Source organism: Larus michahellis, chromosome 3 (genome assembly GCF_964199755.1).
Source record: "Larus michahellis chromosome 3, bLarMic1.1, whole genome shotgun sequence".
NCBI lineage: Eukaryota > Metazoa > Chordata > Aves > Charadriiformes > Laridae > Larus > Larus michahellis.
This window is the reverse complement of record NC_133898.1, coordinates 1,021,810-1,040,314: the sequence shown is the minus strand read 5'-3', so window position 1 is coordinate 1,040,314 and position 18,505 is coordinate 1,021,810.

Here is an 18,505-nt window from a genome sequence, read left to right as displayed (position 1 = left end):
AAACGTCTTGCGGTATCTCCTACAGGGAAAGTGCCAAGAGGGAATTGTCGAACTCGTTCTCAGTGTCTCTGAGAATTGCTCTGATTATCCGTGTGACCTCTTTGCTAAGACTCTCCAGAGAGCCGTCCTCAAAACCAACACACATCTTGACATATCTCCCTCATTGATGGCAGGGTCTCCAGGAACGGCATTCAATGAGCCAGGAACTTTTCTCCCTACACTGTCCATTGAGTTGTCCTCAAAAGCAATATACATCCTGCTATACCTGCTACATGGGAAGTGCCAGGTGGGAAATGTAGAGCTTGTTCTCCCTGTCTTTGAGTACTGCTTTCTACTCTCCCCGTTACCTCTTTGCTAACATTCTCTCGAGAGAGTTGTGCTCAAAAGCAAAGCACATATCAAGACCTATCTCCACATGGAAAGTGCCAGCAGGGAAAGGTGGGGACTATTCTTGGACTCGATAGGAACTGCTTCAAGTCACCTAATTCTCTCTCTGCCTACTCTCGCCATAAAGCTAGGCACAAAACCAACCAACACTCTTCTTGCTGTACCTCCAACATGGAAAGAGCCAGGAGGGAATTGTAGGGCTTGTTTCTCAGTGTCTCCAATAACGGCATTCAGTGTGCCACCAACTTTTTCTTCTACACCCTCCAGGAGTTCTCCTCAAAATCCATAAACGTCTTGTTATACGTAAAACAAGCAAAGGGCCCAAAGCGAATTGTATAGCTGTTCTCAGTGTCTCTGAGAATTGCTCTGATTATCCGTGTGACCTCTTTGCTAAGACTCTCCAGAGAGCCGTCCTCAAAACCAACACACATCTTGACATATCTCCCACATTGATCGCAGTGTCTCCAGGAACGGCATTCGAGGAGCCAGGAACTTTTCTGCCTACACTGTCTGCGGGCAGTTCCTCAAAACCAATATACATCCTGCTATATCTCCCACATGGAAAGTGCCAGGAGGGAAAAGTGGGGATTATGTTTAGACTTTCTCGGAACTGCTTCAAATCAACTAGATAGCTTTGTGCTGCAAATCTCCCAAGAGCCAAATGTAAAAGCAGCAAACATCTCGCTGTATGTCCCACATCCAAAGCGCCAAGAGAGAGCTTGCTCTCCCTGTCTTTGAGTACTGTTTTCACTGTCCCGGTTACCTCTTTGCTAACATTCTCTTCAGAGCTGCACTGAAACCAGGAACCACGTGGAGAAGGCACCCACACTGAAAATGCCTGGAAGGAACATTGGGGCTTCTTCTCAGTGTCTCTGATGTCGGGTTTTACTGTCCCGGGAAAGTCTCTGCTAACAGCCTGCAGAGCGCCGTGCCCAATATACAGAAACGTCTTGCGGTATCTCCTACAGGGAAAGTGCCAAGAGGGAATTGTCGAGCTCGTTCTCAGTGTCTCTGAGAATTGCTCTGATTATCCGTGTGACCTCTTTGCTAAGACTCTCCAGAGAGCCGTCCTCAAAACCAACACACATCTTGACATATCTCCCTCATTGATCGCAGGGTCTCCAGGAACGGCATTCAATGAGCCAGGAACTTTTCTCCCTACACTGTCCATTGAGTTGTCCTCAAAAGCAATATACATCCTGCTATACCTGCTACATGGGAAGTGCCAGGTGGGAAATGTAGAGCTTGTTCTCCCTGTCTTTGAGTACTGCTTTCTACTCTCCCCGTTACCTCTTTGCTAACATTCTCTCGAGAGAGTTGTGCTCAAAAGCAAAGCACATATCAAGACCTATCTCCACATGGAAAGTGCCAGCAGGGAAAGGTGGGGACTATTCTTGGACTCGATAGGAACTGCTTCAAGTCACCTAATTCTCTCTCTGCCTACTCTCGCCAGAAAGCTAGGCACAAAACCAACCAACACTCTTCTTGCTGTACCTCCAACATGGAAAGAGCCAGGAGGGAATTGTAGGGCTTGTTTCTCAGTGTCTCCAATAACGGCATTCAGTGTGCCACCAACTTTTTCTTCTACACCCTCCAGGAGTTCTCCTCAAAATCCATAAACATCTTGTTATACGTAAAACAAGCAAAGGGCCCAAAGCGAATTGTATAGCTGTTCTCAGTGTCTCTGAGAATTGCTCTGATTATCCGTGTGACCTCTTTGCTAAGACTCTCCAGAGAGCCGTCCTCAAAACCAACACACATCTTGACATATCTCCCACATTGATCGCAGTGTCTCCAGGAACGACATTCGAGGAGCCAGGAACTTTTCTGCCTACACTGTCTGCGGGCAGTTCCTCAAAACCAATATACATCCTGCTATATCTCCCACATGGAAAGTGCCAGGAGGGAAAAGTGGGGATTATGTTTAGACTTTCTCAGAACTGCTTCAAATCAACTAGATAGCTTTGTGCTGCAAATCTCCCAAGAGCCAAATGTAAAAGCAGCAAACATCTCGCTGTATGTCCCACATCCAAAGCGCCAAGAGAGAGCTTGCTCTCCCTGTCTTTGAGTACTGTTTTCACTGTCCCGGTTACCTCTTTGCTAACATTCTCTTCAGAGCTGCACTGAAACCAGGAACCACGTGGAGAAGGCACCCACACTGAAAATGCCTGGAAGGAACATTGGGGCTTCTTCTCAGTGTCTCTGATGTCGGGTTTTACTGTCCCGGGAAAGTCTCTGCTAACAGCCTGCAGAGCGCTGTGCCCAATATACAGAAACGTCTTGCGGTATCTCCTACAGGGAAAGTGCCAAGAGGGAATTGTCGAGCTCGTTCTCAGTGTCTCTGAGAATTGCTCTGATTATCCGTGTGACCTCTTTGCTAAGACTCTCCAGAGAGCCGTCCTCAAAACCAACACACATCTTGACATATCTCCCTCATTGATCGCAGGGTCTCCAGGAACGGCATTCAATGAGCCAGGAACTTTTCTCCCTACACTGTCCATTGAGTTGTCCTCAAAAGCAATATACATCCTGCTATACCTGCTACATGGGAAGTGCCAGGTGGGAAATGTAGAGCTTGTTCTCCCTGTCTTTGAGTACTGCTTTCTACTCTCCCCGTTACCTCTTTGCTAACATTCTCTCGAGAGAGTTGTGCTCAAAAGCAAAGCACATATCAAGACCTATCTCCACATGGAAAGTGCCAGCAGGGAAAGGTGGGGACTATTCTTGGACTCGATAGGAACTGCTTCAAGTCACCTAATTCTCTCTCTGCCTACTCTCGCCAGAAAGCTAGGCACAAAACCAACCAACACTCTTCTTGCTGTACCTCCAACATGGAAAGAGCCAGGAGGGAATTGTAGGGCTTGTTTCTCAGTGTCTCCAATAACGGCATTCAGTGTGCCACCAACTTTTTCTTCTACACCCTCCAGGAGTTCTCCTCAAAATCCATAAACGTCTTGTTATACGTAAAACAAGCAAAGGGCCCAAAGCGAATTGTATAGCTGTTCTCAGTGTCTCTGAGAATTGCTCTGATTATCCGTGTTACCTCTTTGCTAAGACTCTCCAGAGAGCCGTCCTCAAAACCAACACACATCTTGACATATCTCCCACATTGATCGCAGTGTCTCCAGGAACGGCATTCGAGGAGCCAGGAACTTTTCTGCCTACACTGTCTGCGGGCAGTTCCTCAAAACCAATATACATCCTGCTATATCTCCCACATGGAAAGTGCCAGGAGGGAAAAGTGGCGATTATGTTTAGACTTTCTCGGAACTGCTTCAAATCAACTAGATAGCTTTGTGCTGCAAATCTCCCAACAGCCAAATGTAAAAGCAGCAAACATCTCGCTGTATGTCCCACATCCAAAGCGCCAAGAGAGAGCTTGCTCTCCCTGTCTTTGAGTACTGTTTTCACTGTCCCGGTTACCTCTTTGCTAACATTCTCTTCAGAGCTGCACTGAAACCAGGAACCACGTGGAGAAGGCACCCACACTGAAAATGCCTGGAAGGAACATTGGGGCTTCTTCTCAGTGTCTCTGATGTCGGGTTTTACTGTCCCGGGAAAGTCTCTGCTAACAGCCTGCAGAGCGCCGTGCCCAATATACAGAAACGTCTTGCGGTATCTCCTACAGGGAAAGTGCCAAGAGGGAATTGTCGAGCTCGTTCTCAGTGTCTCTGAGAATTGCTCTGATTATCCGTGTGACCTCTTTGCTAAGACTCTCCAGAGAGCCGTCCTCAAAACCAACACACATCTTGACATATCTCCCTCATTGATCGCAGGGTCTCCAGGAACGGCATTCAATGAGCCAGGAACTTTTCTCCCTACACTGTCCATTGAGTTGTCCTCAAAAGCAATATACATCCTGCTATACCTGCTACATGGGAAGTGCCAGGTGGGAAATGTAGAGCTTGTTCTCCCTGTCTTTGAGTACTGCTTTCTACTCTCCCCGTTACCTCTTTGCTAACATTCTCTCGAGAGAGTTGTGCTCAAAAGCAAAGCACATATCAAGACCTATCTCCACATGGAAAGTGCCAGCAGGGAAAGGTGGGGACTATTCTTGGACTCGATAGGAACTGCTTCAAGTCACCTAATTCTCTCTCTGCCTACTCTCGCCATAAAGCTAGGCACAAAACCAACCAACACTCTTCTTGCTGTACCTCCAACATGGAAAGAGCCAGGAGGGAATTGTAGGGCTTGTTTCTCAGTGTCTCCAATAACGGCATTCAGTGTGCCACCAACTTTTTCTTCTACACCCTCCAGGAGTTCTCCTCAAAATCCATAAACGTCTTGTTATACGTAAAACAAGCAAAGGGCCCAAAGCGAATTGTATAGCTGTTCTCAGTGTCTCTGAGAATTGCTCTGATTATCCGTGTTACCTCTTTGCTAAGACTCTCCAGAGAGCCGTCCTCAAAACCAACACACATCTTGACATATCTCCCACATTGATCGCAGTGTCTCCAGGAACGGCATTCGAGGAGCCAGGAACTTTTCTGCCTACACTGTCTGCGGGCAGTTCCTCAAAACCAATATACATCCTGCTATATCTCCCACATGGAAAGTGCCAGGAGGGAAAAGTGGCGATTATGTTTAGACTTTCTCAGAACTGCTTCAAATCAACTAGATAGCTTTGTGCTGCAAATCTCCCAAGAGCCAAATGTAAAAGCAGCAAACATCTCGCTGTATGTCCCACATCCAAAGCGCCAAGAGAGAGCTTGCTCTCCCTGTCTTTGAGTACTGTTTTCACTGTCCCGGTTACCTCTTTGCTAACATTCTCTTCAGAGCTGCACTGAAACCAGGAACCACGTGGAGAAGGCACCCACACTGAAAATGCCTGGAAGGAACATTGGGGCTTCTTCTCAGTGTCTCTGATGTCGGGTTTTACTGTCCCGGGAAAGTCTCTGCTAACAGCCTGCAGAGCGCCGTGCCCAATATACAGAAACGTCTTGCGGTATCTCCTACAGGGAAAGTGCCAAGAGGGAATTGTCGAGCTCGTTCTCAGTGTCTCTGAGAATTGCTCTGATTATCCGTGTGACCTCTTTGCTAAGACTCTCCAGAGAGCCGTCCTCAAAACCAACACACATCTTGACATATCTCCCTCATTGATGGCAGGGTCTCCAGGAACGGCATTCAATGAGCCAGGAACTTTTCTCCCTACACTGTCCATTGAGTTGTCCTCAAAAGCAATATACCTCCTGCTATACCTGCTACATGGGAAGTGCCAGGTGGGAAATGTAGAGCTTGTTCTCCCTGTCTTTGAGTACTGCTTTCTACTCTCCCCGTTACCTCTTTGCTAACATTCTCTCGAGAGAGTTGTGCTCAAAAGCAAAGCACATATCAAGACCTATCTCCACATGGAAAGTGCCAGCAGGGAAAGGTGGGGACTATTCTTGGACTCGATAGGAACTGCTTCAAGTCACCTAATTCTCTCTCTGCCTACTCTCGCCATAAAGCTAGGCACAAAACCAACCAACACTCTTCTTGCTGTACCTCCAACATGGAAAGAGCCAGGAGGGAATTGTAGGGCTTGTTTCTCAGTGTCTCCAATAACGGCATTCAGTGTGCCACCAACTTTTTCTTCTACACCCTCCAGGAGTTCTCCTCAAAATCCATAAACGTCTTGTTATACGTAAAACAAGCAAAGGGCCCAAAGCGAATTGTATAGCTGTTCTCAGTGTCTCTGAGAATTGCTCTGATTATCCGTGTTACCTCTTTGCTAAGACTCTCCAGAGAGCCGTCCTCAAAACCAACACACATCTTGACATATCTCCCACATTGATCGCAGTGTCTCCAGGAACGGCATTCGAGGAGCCAGGAACTTTTCTGCCTACACTGTCTGCGGGCAGTTCCTCAAAACCAATATACATCCTGCTATATCTCCCACATGGAAAGTGCCAGGAGGGAAAAGTGGGGATTATGTTTAGACTTTCTCAGAACTGCTTCAAATCAACTAGATAGCTTTGTGCTGCAAATCTCCCAACAGCCAAATGTAAAAGCAGCAAACATCTCGCTGTATGTCCCACATCCAAAGCGCCAAGAGAGAGCTTGCTCTCCCTGTCTTTGAGTACTGTTTTCACTGTCCCGGTTACCTCTTTGCTAACATTCTCTTCAGAGCTGCACTGAAACCAGGAACCACGTGGAGAAGGCACCCACACTGAAAATGCCTGGAAGGAACATTGGGGCTTCTTCTCAGTGTCTCTGATGTCGGGTTTTACTGTCCCGGGAAAGTCTCTGCTAACAGCCTGCAGAGCGCTGTGCCCAATATACAGAAACGTCTTGCGGTATCTCCTACAGGGAAAGTGCCAAGAGGGAATTGTCGAGCTCGTTCTCAGTGTCTCTGAGAATTGCTCTGATTATCCGTGTGACCTCTTTGCTAAGACTCTCCAGAGAGCCGTCCTCAAAACCAACACACATCTTGACATATCTCCCTCATTGATCGCAGTGTCTCCAGGAACGGCATTCGAGGAGCCAGGAACTTTTCTGCCTACACTGTCTGCGGGCAGTTCCTCAAAACCAATATACATCCTGCTATATCTCCCACATGGAAAGTGCCAGGAGGGAAAAGTGGCGATTATGTTTAGACTTTCTCAGAACTGCTTCAAATCAACTAGATAGCTTTGTGCTGCAAATCTCCCAAGAGCCAAATGTAAAAGCAGCAAACATCTCGCTGTATGTCCCACATCCAAAGCGCCAAGAGAGAGCTTGCTCTCCCTGTCTTTGAGTACTGTTTTCACTGTCCCGGTTACCTCTTTGCTAACATTCTCTTCAGAGCTGCACTGAAACCAGGAACCACGTGGAGAAGGCACCCACACTGAAAATGCCTGGAAGGAACATTGGGGCTTCTTCTCAGTGTCTCTGATGTCGGGTTTTACTGTCCCGGGAAAGTCTCTGCTAACAGCCTGCAGAGCGCCGTGCCCAATATACAGAAACGTCTTGCGGTATCTCCTACAGGGAAAGTGCCAAGAGGGAATTGTCGAGCTCGTTCTCAGTGTCTCTGAGAATTGCTCTGATTATCCGTGTGACCTCTTTGCTAAGACTCTCCAGAGAGCCGTCCTCAAAACCAACACACATCTTGACATATCTCCCTCATTGATCGCAGGGTCTCCAGGAACGGCATTCAATGAGCCAGGAACTTTTCTCCCTACACTGTCCATTGAGTTGTCCTCAAAAGCAATATACATCCTGCTATACCTGCTACATGGGAAGTGCCAGGTGGGAAATGTAGAGCTTGTTCTCCCTGTCTTTGAGTACTGCTTTCTACTCTCCCCGTTACCTCTTTGCTAACATTCTCTCGAGAGAGTTGTGCTCAAAAGCAAAGCACATATCAAGACCTATCTCCACATGGAAAGTGCCAGCAGGGAAAGGTGGGGACTATTCTTGGACTCGATAGGAACTGCTTCAAGTCACCTAATTCTCTCTCTGCCTACTCTCGCCATAAAGCTAGGCACAAAACCAACCAACACTCTTCTTGCTGTACCTCCAACATGGAAAGAGCCAGGAGGGAATTGTAGGGCTTGTTTCTCAGTGTCTCCAATAACGGCATTCAGTGTGCCACCAACTTTTTCTTCTACACCCTCCAGGAGTTCTCCTCAAAATCCATAAACGTCTTGTTATACGTAAAACAAGCAAAGGGCCCAAAGCGAATTGTATAGCTGTTCTCAGTGTCTCTGAGAATTGCTCTGATTATCCGTGTTACCTCTTTGCTAAGACTCTCCAGAGAGCCGTCCTCAAAACCAACACACATCTTGACATATCTCCCACATTGATCGCAGTGTCTCCAGGAACGGCATTCGAGGAGCCAGGAACTTTTCTGCCTACACTGTCTGCGGGCAGTTCCTCAAAACCAATATACATCCTGCTATATCTCCCACATGGAAAGTGCCAGGAGGGAAAAGTGGCGATTATGTTTAGACTTTCTCAGAACTGCTTCAAATCAACTAGATAGCTTTGTGCTGCAAATCTCCCAAGAGCCAAATGTAAAAGCAGCAAACATCTCGCTGTATGTCCCACATCCAAAGCGCCAAGAGAGAGCTTGCTCTCCCTGTCTTTGAGTACTGTTTTCACTGTCCCGGTTACCTCTTTGCTAACATTCTCTTCAGAGCTGCACTGAAACCAGGAACCACGTGGAGAAGGCACCCACACTGAAAATGCCTGGAAGGAACATTGGGGCTTCTTCTCAGTGTCTCTGATGTCGGGTTTTACTGTCCCGGGAAAGTCTCTGCTAACAGCCTGCAGAGCGCCGTGCCCAATATACAGAAACGTCTTGCGGTATCTCCTACAGGGAAAGTGCCAAGAGGGAATTGTCGAGCTCGTTCTCAGTGTCTCTGAGAATTGCTCTGATTATCCGTGTGACCTCTTTGCTAAGACTCTCCAGAGAGCCGTCCTCAAAACCAACACACATCTTGACATATCTCCCTCATTGATCGCAGGGTCTCCAGGAACGGCATTCAATGAGCCAGGAACTTTTCTCCCTACACTGTCCATTGAGTTGTCCTCAAAAGCAATATACATCCTGCTATACCTGCTACATGGGAAGTGCCAGGTGGGAAATGTAGAGCTTGTTCTCCCTGTCTTTGAGTACTGCTTTCTACTCTCCCCGTTACCTCTTTGCTAACATTCTCTCGAGAGAGTTGTGCTCAAAAGCAAAGCACATATCAAGACCTATCTCCACATGGAAAGTGCCAGCAGGGAAAGGTGGGGACTATTCTTGGACTCGATAGGAACTGCTTCAAGTCACCTAATTCTCTCTCTGCCTACTCTCGCCATAAAGCTAGGCACAAAACCAACCAACACTCTTCTTGCTGTACCTCCAACATGGAAAGAGCCAGGAGGGAATTGTAGGGCTTGTTTCTCAGTGTCTCCAATAACGGCATTCAGTGTGCCACCAACTTTTTCTTGTACACCCTCCAGGAGTTCTCCTCAAAATCCATAAACGTCTTGTTATACGTAAAACAAGCAAAGGGCCCAAAGCGAATTGTATAGCTGTTCTCAGTGTCTCTGAGAATTGCTCTGATTATCCGTGTTACCTCTTTGCTAAGACTCTCCAGAGAGCCGTCCTCAAAACCAACACACATCTTGACATATCTCCCTCATTGATCGCAGTGTCTCCAGGAACGGCATTCGAGGAGCCAGGAACTTTTCTGCCTACACTGTCTGCGGGCAGTTCCTCAAAACCAATATACATCCTGCTATATCTCCCACATGGAAAGTGCCAGGAGGGAAAAGTGGCGATTATGTTTAGACTTTCTCAGAACTGCTTCAAATCAACTAGATAGCTTTGTGCTGCAAATCTCCCAAGAGCCAAATGTAAAAGCAGCAAACATCTCGCTGTATGTCCCACATCCAAAGCGCCAAGAGAGAGCTTGCTCTCCCTGTCTTTGAGTACTGTTTTCACTGTCCCGGTTACCTCTTTGCTAACATTCTCTTCAGAGCTGCACTGAAACCAGGAACCACGTGGAGAAGGCACCCACACTGAAAATGCCTGGAAGGAACATTGGGGCTTCTTCTCAGTGTCTCTGATGTCGGGTTTTACTGTCCCGGGAAAGTCTCTGCTAACAGCCTGCAGAGCGCTGTGCCCAATATACAGAAACGTCTTGCGGTATCTCCTACAGGGAAAGTGCCAAGAGGGAATTGTCGAGCTCGTTCTCAGTGTCTCTGAGAATTGCTCTGATTATCCGTGTGACCTCTTTGCTAAGACTCTCCAGAGAGCCGTCCTCAAAACCAACACACATCTTGACATATCTCCCTCATTGATCGCAGGGTCTCCAGGAACGGCATTCAATGAGCCAGGAACTTTTCTCCCTACACTGTCCATTGAGTTGTCCTCAAAAGCAATATACATCCTGCTATACCTGCTACATGGGAAGTGCCAGGTGGGAAATGTAGAGCTTGTTCTCCCTGTCTTTGAGTACTGCTTTCTACTCTCCCCGTTACCTCTTTGCTAACATTCTCTCGAGAGAGTTGTGCTCAAAAGCAAAGCACATATCAAGACCTATCTCCACATGGAAAGTGCCAGCAGGGAAAGGTGGGGACTATTCTTGGACTCGATAGGAACTGCTTCAAGTCACCTAATTCTCTCTCTGCCTACTCTCGCCATAAAGCTAGGCACAAAACCAACCAACACTCTTCTTGCTGTACCTCCAACATGGAAAGAGCCAGGAGGGAATTGTAGGGCTTGTTTCTCAGTGTCTCCAATAACGGCATTCAGTGTGCCACCAACTTTTTCTTCTACACCCTCCAGGAGTTCTCCTCAAAATCCATAAACGTCTTGTTATACGTAAAACAAGCAAAGGGCCCAAAGCGAATTGTATAGCTGTTCTCAGTGTCTCTGAGAATTGCTCTGATTATCCGTGTTACCTCTTTGCTAAGACTCTCCAGAGAGCCGTCCTCAAAACCAACACACATCTTGACATATCTCCCACATTGATCGCAGTGTCTCCAGGAACGGCATTCGAGGAGCCAGGAACTTTTCTGCCTACACTGTCTGCGGGCAGTTCCTCAAAACCAATATACATCCTGCTATATCTCCCACATGGAAAGTGCCAGGAGGGAAAAGTGGCGATTATGTTTAGACTTTCTCGGAACTGCTTCAAATCAACTAGATAGCTTTGTGCTGCAAATCTCCCAACAGCCAAATGTAAAAGCAGCAAACATCTCGCTGTATGTCCCACATCCAAAGCGCCAAGAGAGAGCTTGCTCTCCCTGTCTTTGAGTACTGTTTTCACTGTCCCGGTTACCTCTTTGCTAACATTCTCTTCAGAGCTGCACTGAAACCAGGAACCACGTGGAGAAGGCACCCACACTGAAAATGCCTGGAAGGAACATTGGGGCTTCTTCTCAGTGTCTCTGATGTCGGGTTTTACTGTCCCGGGAAAGTCTCTGCTAACAGCCTGCAGAGCGCTGTGCCCAATATACAGAAACGTCTTGCGGTATCTCCTACAGGGAAAGTGCCAAGAGGGAATTGTCGAGCTCGTTCTCAGTGTCTCTGAGAATTGCTCTGATTATCCGTGTGACCTCTTTGCTAAGACTCTCCAGAGAGCCGTCCTCAAAACCAACACACATCTTGACATATCTCCCTCATTGATCGCAGTGTCTCCAGGAACGGCATTCGAGGAGCCAGGAACTTTTCTGCCTACACTGTCTGCGGGCAGTTCCTCAAAACCAATATACATCCTGCTATATCTCCCACATGGAAAGTGCCAGGAGGGAAAAGTGGCGATTATGTTTAGACTTTCTCAGAACTGCTTCAAATCAACTAGATAGCTTTGTGCTGCAAATCTCCCAAGAGCCAAATGTAAAAGCAGCAAACATCTCGCTGTATGTCCCACATCCAAAGCGCCAAGAGAGAGCTTGCTCTCCCTGTCTTTGAGTACTGTTTTCACTGTCCCGGTTACCTCTTTGCTAACATTCTCTTCAGAGCTGCACTGAAACCAGGAACCACGTGGAGAAGGCACCCACACTGAAAATGCCTGGAAGGAACATTGGGGCTTCTTCTCAGTGTCTCTGATGTCGGGTTTTACTGTCCCGGGAAAGTCTCTGCTAACACCCTGCAGAGCGCCGTGCCCAATATACAGAAACGTCTTGCGGTATCTCCTACAGGGAAAGTGCCAAGAGGGAATTGTCGAGCTCGTTCTCAGTGTCTCTGAGAATTGCTCTGATTATCCGTGTGACCTCTTTGCTAAGACTCTCCAGAGAGCCGTCCTCAAAACCAACACACATCTTGACATATCTCCCTCATTGATCGCAGGGTCTCCAGGAACGGCATTCAATGAGCCAGGAACTTTTCTCCCTACACTGTCCATTGAGTTGTCCTCAAAAGCAATATACATCCTGCTATACCTGCTACATGGGAAGTGCCAGGTGGGAAATGTAGAGCTTGTTCTCCCTGTCTTTGAGTACTGCTTTCTACTCTCCCCGTTACCTCTTTGCTAACATTCTCTCGAGAGAGTTGTGCTCAAAAGCAAAGCACATATCAAGACCTATCTCCACATGGAAAGTGCCAGCAGGGAAAGGTGGGGACTATTCTTGGACTCGATAGGAACTGCTTCAAGTCACCTAATTCTCTCTCTGCCTACTCTCGCCATAAAGCTAGGCACAAAACCAACCAACACTCTTCTTGCTGTACCTCCAACATGGAAAGAGCCAGGAGGGAATTGTAGGGCTTGTTTCTCAGTGTCTCCAATAACGGCATTCAGTGTGCCACCAACTTTTTCTTCTACACCCTCCAGGAGTTCTCCTCAAAATCCATAAACGTCTTGTTATACGTAAAACAAGCAAAGGGCCCAAAGCGAATTGTATAGCTGTTCTCAGTGTCTCTGAGAATTGCTCTGATTATCCGTGTTACCTCTTTGCTAAGACTCTCCAGAGAGCCGTCCTCAAAACCAACACACATCTTGACATATCTCCCACATTGATCGCAGTGTCTCCAGGAACGGCATTCGAGGAGCCAGGAACTTTTCTGCCTACACTGTCTGCGGGCAGTTCCTCAAAACCAATATACATCCTGCTATATCTCCCACATGGAAAGTGCCAGGAGGGAAAAGTGGCGATTATGTTTAGACTTTCTCAGAACTGCTTCAAATCAACTAGATAGCTTTGTGCTGCAAATCTCCCAAGAGCCAAATGTAAAAGCAGCAAACATCTCGCTGTATGTCCCACATCCAAAGCGCCAAGAGAGAGCTTGCTCTCCCTGTCTTTGAGTACTGTTTTCACTGTCCCGGTTACCTCTTTGCTAACATTCTCTTCAGAGCTGCACTGAAACCAGGAACCACGTGGAGAAGGCACCCACACTGAAAATGCCTGGAAGGAACATTGGGGCTTCTTCTCAGTGTCTCTGATGTCGGGTTTTACTGTCCCGGGAAAGTCTCTGCTAACAGCCTGCAGAGCGCTGTGCCCAATATACAGAAACGTCTTGCGGTATCTCCTACAGGGAAAGTGCCAAGAGGGAATTGTCGAGCTCGTTCTCAGTGTCTCTGAGAATTGCTCTGATTATCCGTGTGACCTCTTTGCTAAGACTCTCCAGAGAGCCGTCCTCAAAACCAACACACATCTTGACATATCTCCCTCATTGATCGCAGGGTCTCCAGGAACGGCATTCAATGAGCCAGGAACTTTTCTCCCTACACTGTCCATTGAGTTGTCCTCAAAAGCAATATACATCCTGCTATACCTGCTACATGGGAAGTGCCAGGTGGGAAATGTAGAGCTTGTTCTCCCTGTCTTTGAGTACTGCTTTCTACTCTCCCCGTTACCTCTTTGCTAACATTCTCTCGAGAGAGTTGTGCTCAAAAGCAAAGCACATATCAAGACCTATCTCCACATGGAAAGTGCCAGCAGGGAAAGGTGGGGACTATTCTTGGACTCGATAGGAACTGCTTCAAGTCACCTAATTCTCTCTCTGCCTACTCTCGCCATAAAGCTAGGCACAAAACCAACCAACACTCTTCTTGCTGTACCTCCAACATGGAAAGAGCCAGGAGGGAATTGTAGGGCTTGTTTCTCAGTGTCTCCAATAACGGCATTCAGTGTGCCACCAACTTTTTCTTGTACACCCTCCAGGAGTTCTCCTCAAAATCCATAAACGTCTTGTTATACGTAAAACAAGCAAAGGGCCCAAAGCGAATTGTATAGCTGTTCTCAGTGTCTCTGAGAATTGCTCTGATTATCCGTGTTACCTCTTTGCTAAGACTCTCCAGAGAGCCGTCCTCAAAACCAACACACATCTTGACATATCTCCCACATTGATCGCAGTGTCTCCAGGAACGGCATTCGAGGAGCCAGGAACTTTTCTGCCTACACTGTCTGCGGGCAGTTCCTCAAAACCAATATACATCCTGCTATATCTCCCACATGGAAAGTGCCAGGAGGGAAAAGTGGGGATTATGTTTAGACTTTCTCAGAACTGCTTCAAATCAACTAGATAGCTTTGTGCTGCAAATCTCCCAACAGCCAAATGTAAAAGCAGCAAACATCTCGCTGTATGTCCCACATCCAAAGCGCCAAGAGAGAGCTTGCTCTCCCTGTCTTTGAGTACTGTTTTCACTGTCCCGGTTACCTCTTTGCTAACATTCTCTTCAGAGCTGCACTGAAACCAGGAACCACGTGGAGAAGGCACCCACACTGAAAATGCCTGGAAGGAACATTGGGGCTTCTTCTCAGTGTCTCTGATGTCGGGTTTTACTGTCCCGGGAAAGTCTCTGCTAACAGCCTGCAGAGCGCTGTGCCCAATATACAGAAACGTCTTGCGGTATCTCCTACAGGGAAAGTGCCAAGAGGGAATTGTCGAGCTCGTTCTCAGTGTCTCTGAGAATTGCTCTGATTATCCGTGTGACCTCTTTGCTAAGACTCTCCAGAGAGCCGTCCTCAAAACCAACACACATCTTGACATATCTCCCTCATTGATCGCAGGGTCTCCAGGAACGGCATTCAATGAGCCAGGAACTTTTCTCCCTACACTGTCCATTGAGTTGTCCTCAAAAGCAATATACATCCTGCTATACCTGCTACATGGGAAGTGCCAGGTGGGAAATGTAGAGCTTGTTCTCCCTGTCTTTGAGTACTGCTTTCTACTCTCCCCGTTACCTCTTTGCTAACATTCTCTCGAGAGAGTTGTGCTCAAAAGCAAAGCACATATCAAGACCTATCTCCACATGGAAAGTGCCAGCAGGGAAAGGTGGGGACTATTCTTGGACTCGATAGGAACTGCTTCAAGTCACCTAATTCTCTCTCTGCCTACTCTCGCCATAAAGCTAGGCACAAAACCAACCAACAATCTTCTTGCTGTACGTCCAACATGGAAAGAGCCAGGAGGGAATTGTAGGGCTTGTTTCTCAGTGTCTCCAATAACGGCATTCAGTGTGCCACCAACTTTTTCTTCTACACCCTCCAGGAGTTCTCCTCAAAATCCATAAACGTCTTGTTATACGTAAAACAAGCAAAGGGCCCAAAGCGAATTGTATAGCTGTTCTCAGTGTCTCTGAGAATTGCTCTGATTATCCGTGTTACCTCTTTGCTAAGACTCTCCAGAGAGCCGTCCTCAAAACCAACACACATCTTGACATATCTCCCACATTGATCGCAGTGTCTCCAGGAACGGCATTCGAGGAGCCAGGAACTTTTCTGCCTACACTGTCTGCGGGCAGTTCCTCAAAACCAATATACATCCTGCTATATCTCCCACATGGAAAGTGCCAGGAGGGAAAAGTGGCGATTATGTTTAGACTTTCTCAGAACTGCTTCAAATCAACTAGATAGCTTTGTGCTGCAAATCTCCCAAGAGCCAAATGTAAAAGCAGCAAACATCTCGCTGTATGTCCCACATCCAAAGCGCCAAGAGAGAGCTTGCTCTCCCTGTCTTTGAGTACTGTTTTCACTGTCCCGGTTACCTCTTTGCTAACATTCTCTTCAGAGCTGCACTGAAACCAGGAACCACGTGGAGAAGGCACCCACACTGAAAATGCCTGGAAGGAACATTGGGGCTTCTTCTCAGTGTCTCTGATGTCGGGTTTTACTGTCCCGGGAAAGTCTCTGCTAACAGCCTGCAGAGCGCTGTGCCCAATATACAGAAACGTCTTGCGGTATCTCCTACAGGGAAAGTGCCAAGAGGGAATTGTCGAGCTCGTTCTCAGTGTCTCTGAGAATTGCTCTGATTATCCGTGTGACCTCTTTGCTAAGACTCTCCAGAGAGCCGTCCTCAAAACCAACACACATCTTGACATATCTCCCTCATTGATCGCAGGGTCTCCAGGAACGGCATTCAATGAGCCAGGAACTTTTCTCCCTACACTGTCCATTGAGTTGTCCTCAAAAGCAATATACCTCCTGCTATACCTGCTACATGGGAAGTGCCAGGTGGGAAATGTAGAGCTTGTTCTCCCTGTCTTTGAGTACTGCTTTCTACTCTCCCCGTTACCTCTTTGCTAACATTCTCTCGAGAGAGTTGTGCTCAAAAGCAAAGCACATATCAAGACCTATCTCCACATGGAAAGTGCCAGCAGGGAAAGGTGGGGACTATTCTTGGACTCGATAGGAACTGCTTCAAGTCACCTAATTCTCTCTCTGCCTACTCTCGCCATAAAGCTAGGCACAAAACCAACCAACACTCTTCTTGCTGTACCTCCAACATGGAAAGAGCCAGGAGGGAATTGTAGGGCTTGTTTCTCAGTGTCTCCAATAACGGCATTCAGTGTGCCACCAACTTTTTCTTCTACACCCTCCAGGAGTTCTCCTCAAAATCCATAAACGTCTTGTTATACGTAAAACAAGCAAAGGGCCCAAAGTGAATTGTATAGCTGTTCTCAGTGTCTCTGAGAATTGCTCTGATTATCCGTGTTACCTCTTTGCTAAGACTCTCCAGAGAGCCGTCCTCAAAACCAACACACATCTTGACATATCTCCCACATTGATCGCAGTGTCTCCAGGAACGGCATTCGAGGAGCCAGGAACTTTTCTGCCTACACTGTCTGCGGGCAGTTCCTCAAAACCAATATACATCCTGCTATATCTCCCACATGGAAAGTGCCAGGAGGGAAAAGTGGCGATTACGTTTAGACTTTCTCATAACTGCTTCAAATCAACTAGATAGCTTTGTGCTGCAAATCTCCCAAGAGCCAAATGTAAAAGCAGCAAACATCTCGCTGTATGTCCCACATCCAAAGCGCCAAGAGAGAGCTTGCTCTCCCTGTCTTTGAGTACTGTTTTCACTGTCCCGGTTACCTCTTTGCTAACATTCTCTTCAGAGCTGCACTGAAACCAGGAACCACGTGGAGAAGGCACCCACACTGAAAATGCCTGGAAGGAACATTGGGGCTTCTTCTCAGTGTCTCTGATGTCGGGTTTTACTGTCCCGGGAAAGTCTCTGCTAACAGCCTGCAGAGCGCTGTGCCCAATATACAGAAACGTCTTGCGGTATCTCCTACAGGGAAAGTGCCAAGAGGGAATTGTCGAGCTCGTTCTCAGTGTCTCTGAGAATTGCTCTGATTATCCGTGTGACCTCTTTGCTAAGACTCTCCAGAGAGCCGTCCTCAAAACCAACACACATCTTGACATATCTCCCTCATTGATCGCAGGGTCTCCAGGAACGGCATTCAATGAGCCAGGAACTTTTCTCCCTACACTGTCCATTGAGTTGTCCTCAAAAGCAATATACCTCCTGCTATACCTGCTACATGGGAAGTGCCAGGTGGGAAATGTAGAGCTTGTTCTCCCTGTCTTTGAGTACTGCTTTCTACTCTCCCCGTTACCTCTTTGCTAACATTCTCTCGAGAGAGTTGTGCTCAAAAGCAAAGCACATATCAAGACCTATCTCCACATGGAAAGTGCCAGCAGGGAAAGGTGGGGACTATTCTTGGACTCGATAGGAACTGCTTCAAGTCACCTAATTCTCTCTCTGCCTACTCTCGCCATAAAGCTAGGCACAAAACCAACCAACACTCTTCTTGCTGTACCTCCAACATGGAAAGAGCCAGGAGGGAATTGTAGGGCTTGTTTCTCAGTGTCTCCAATAACGGCATTCAGTGTGCCACCAACTTTTTCTTCTACACCCTCCAGGAGTTCTCCTCAAAATCCATAAACGTCTTGTTATACGTAAAACAAGCAAAGGGCCCAAAGCGAATTGTATAGCTGTTCTCAGTGTCTCTGAGAATTGCTCTGATTATCCGTGTTACCTCTTTGCTAAGACTCTCCAGAGAGCCGTCCTCAAAACCAACACACATCTTGACATATCTCCCACATTGATCGCAGTGTCTCCAGGAACGGCATTCGAGGAGCCAGGAACTTTTCTGCCTACACTGTCTGCGGGCAGTTCCTCAAAACCAATATACATCCTGCTATATCTCCCACATGGAAAGTGCCAGGAGGGAAAAGTGGGGATTACGTTTAGACTTTCTCATAACTGCTTCAAATCAACTAGATAGCTTTGTGCTGCAAATCTCCCAAGAGCCAAATGTAAAAGCAGCAAACATCTCGCTGTATGTCCCACATCCAAAGCGCCAAGAGAGAGCTTGCTCTCCCTGTCTTTGAGTACTGTTTTCACTGTCCCGGTTACCTCTTTGCTAACATTCTCTTCAGAGCTGCACTGAAACCAGGAACCACGTGGAGAAGGCACCCACACTGAAAATGCCTGGAA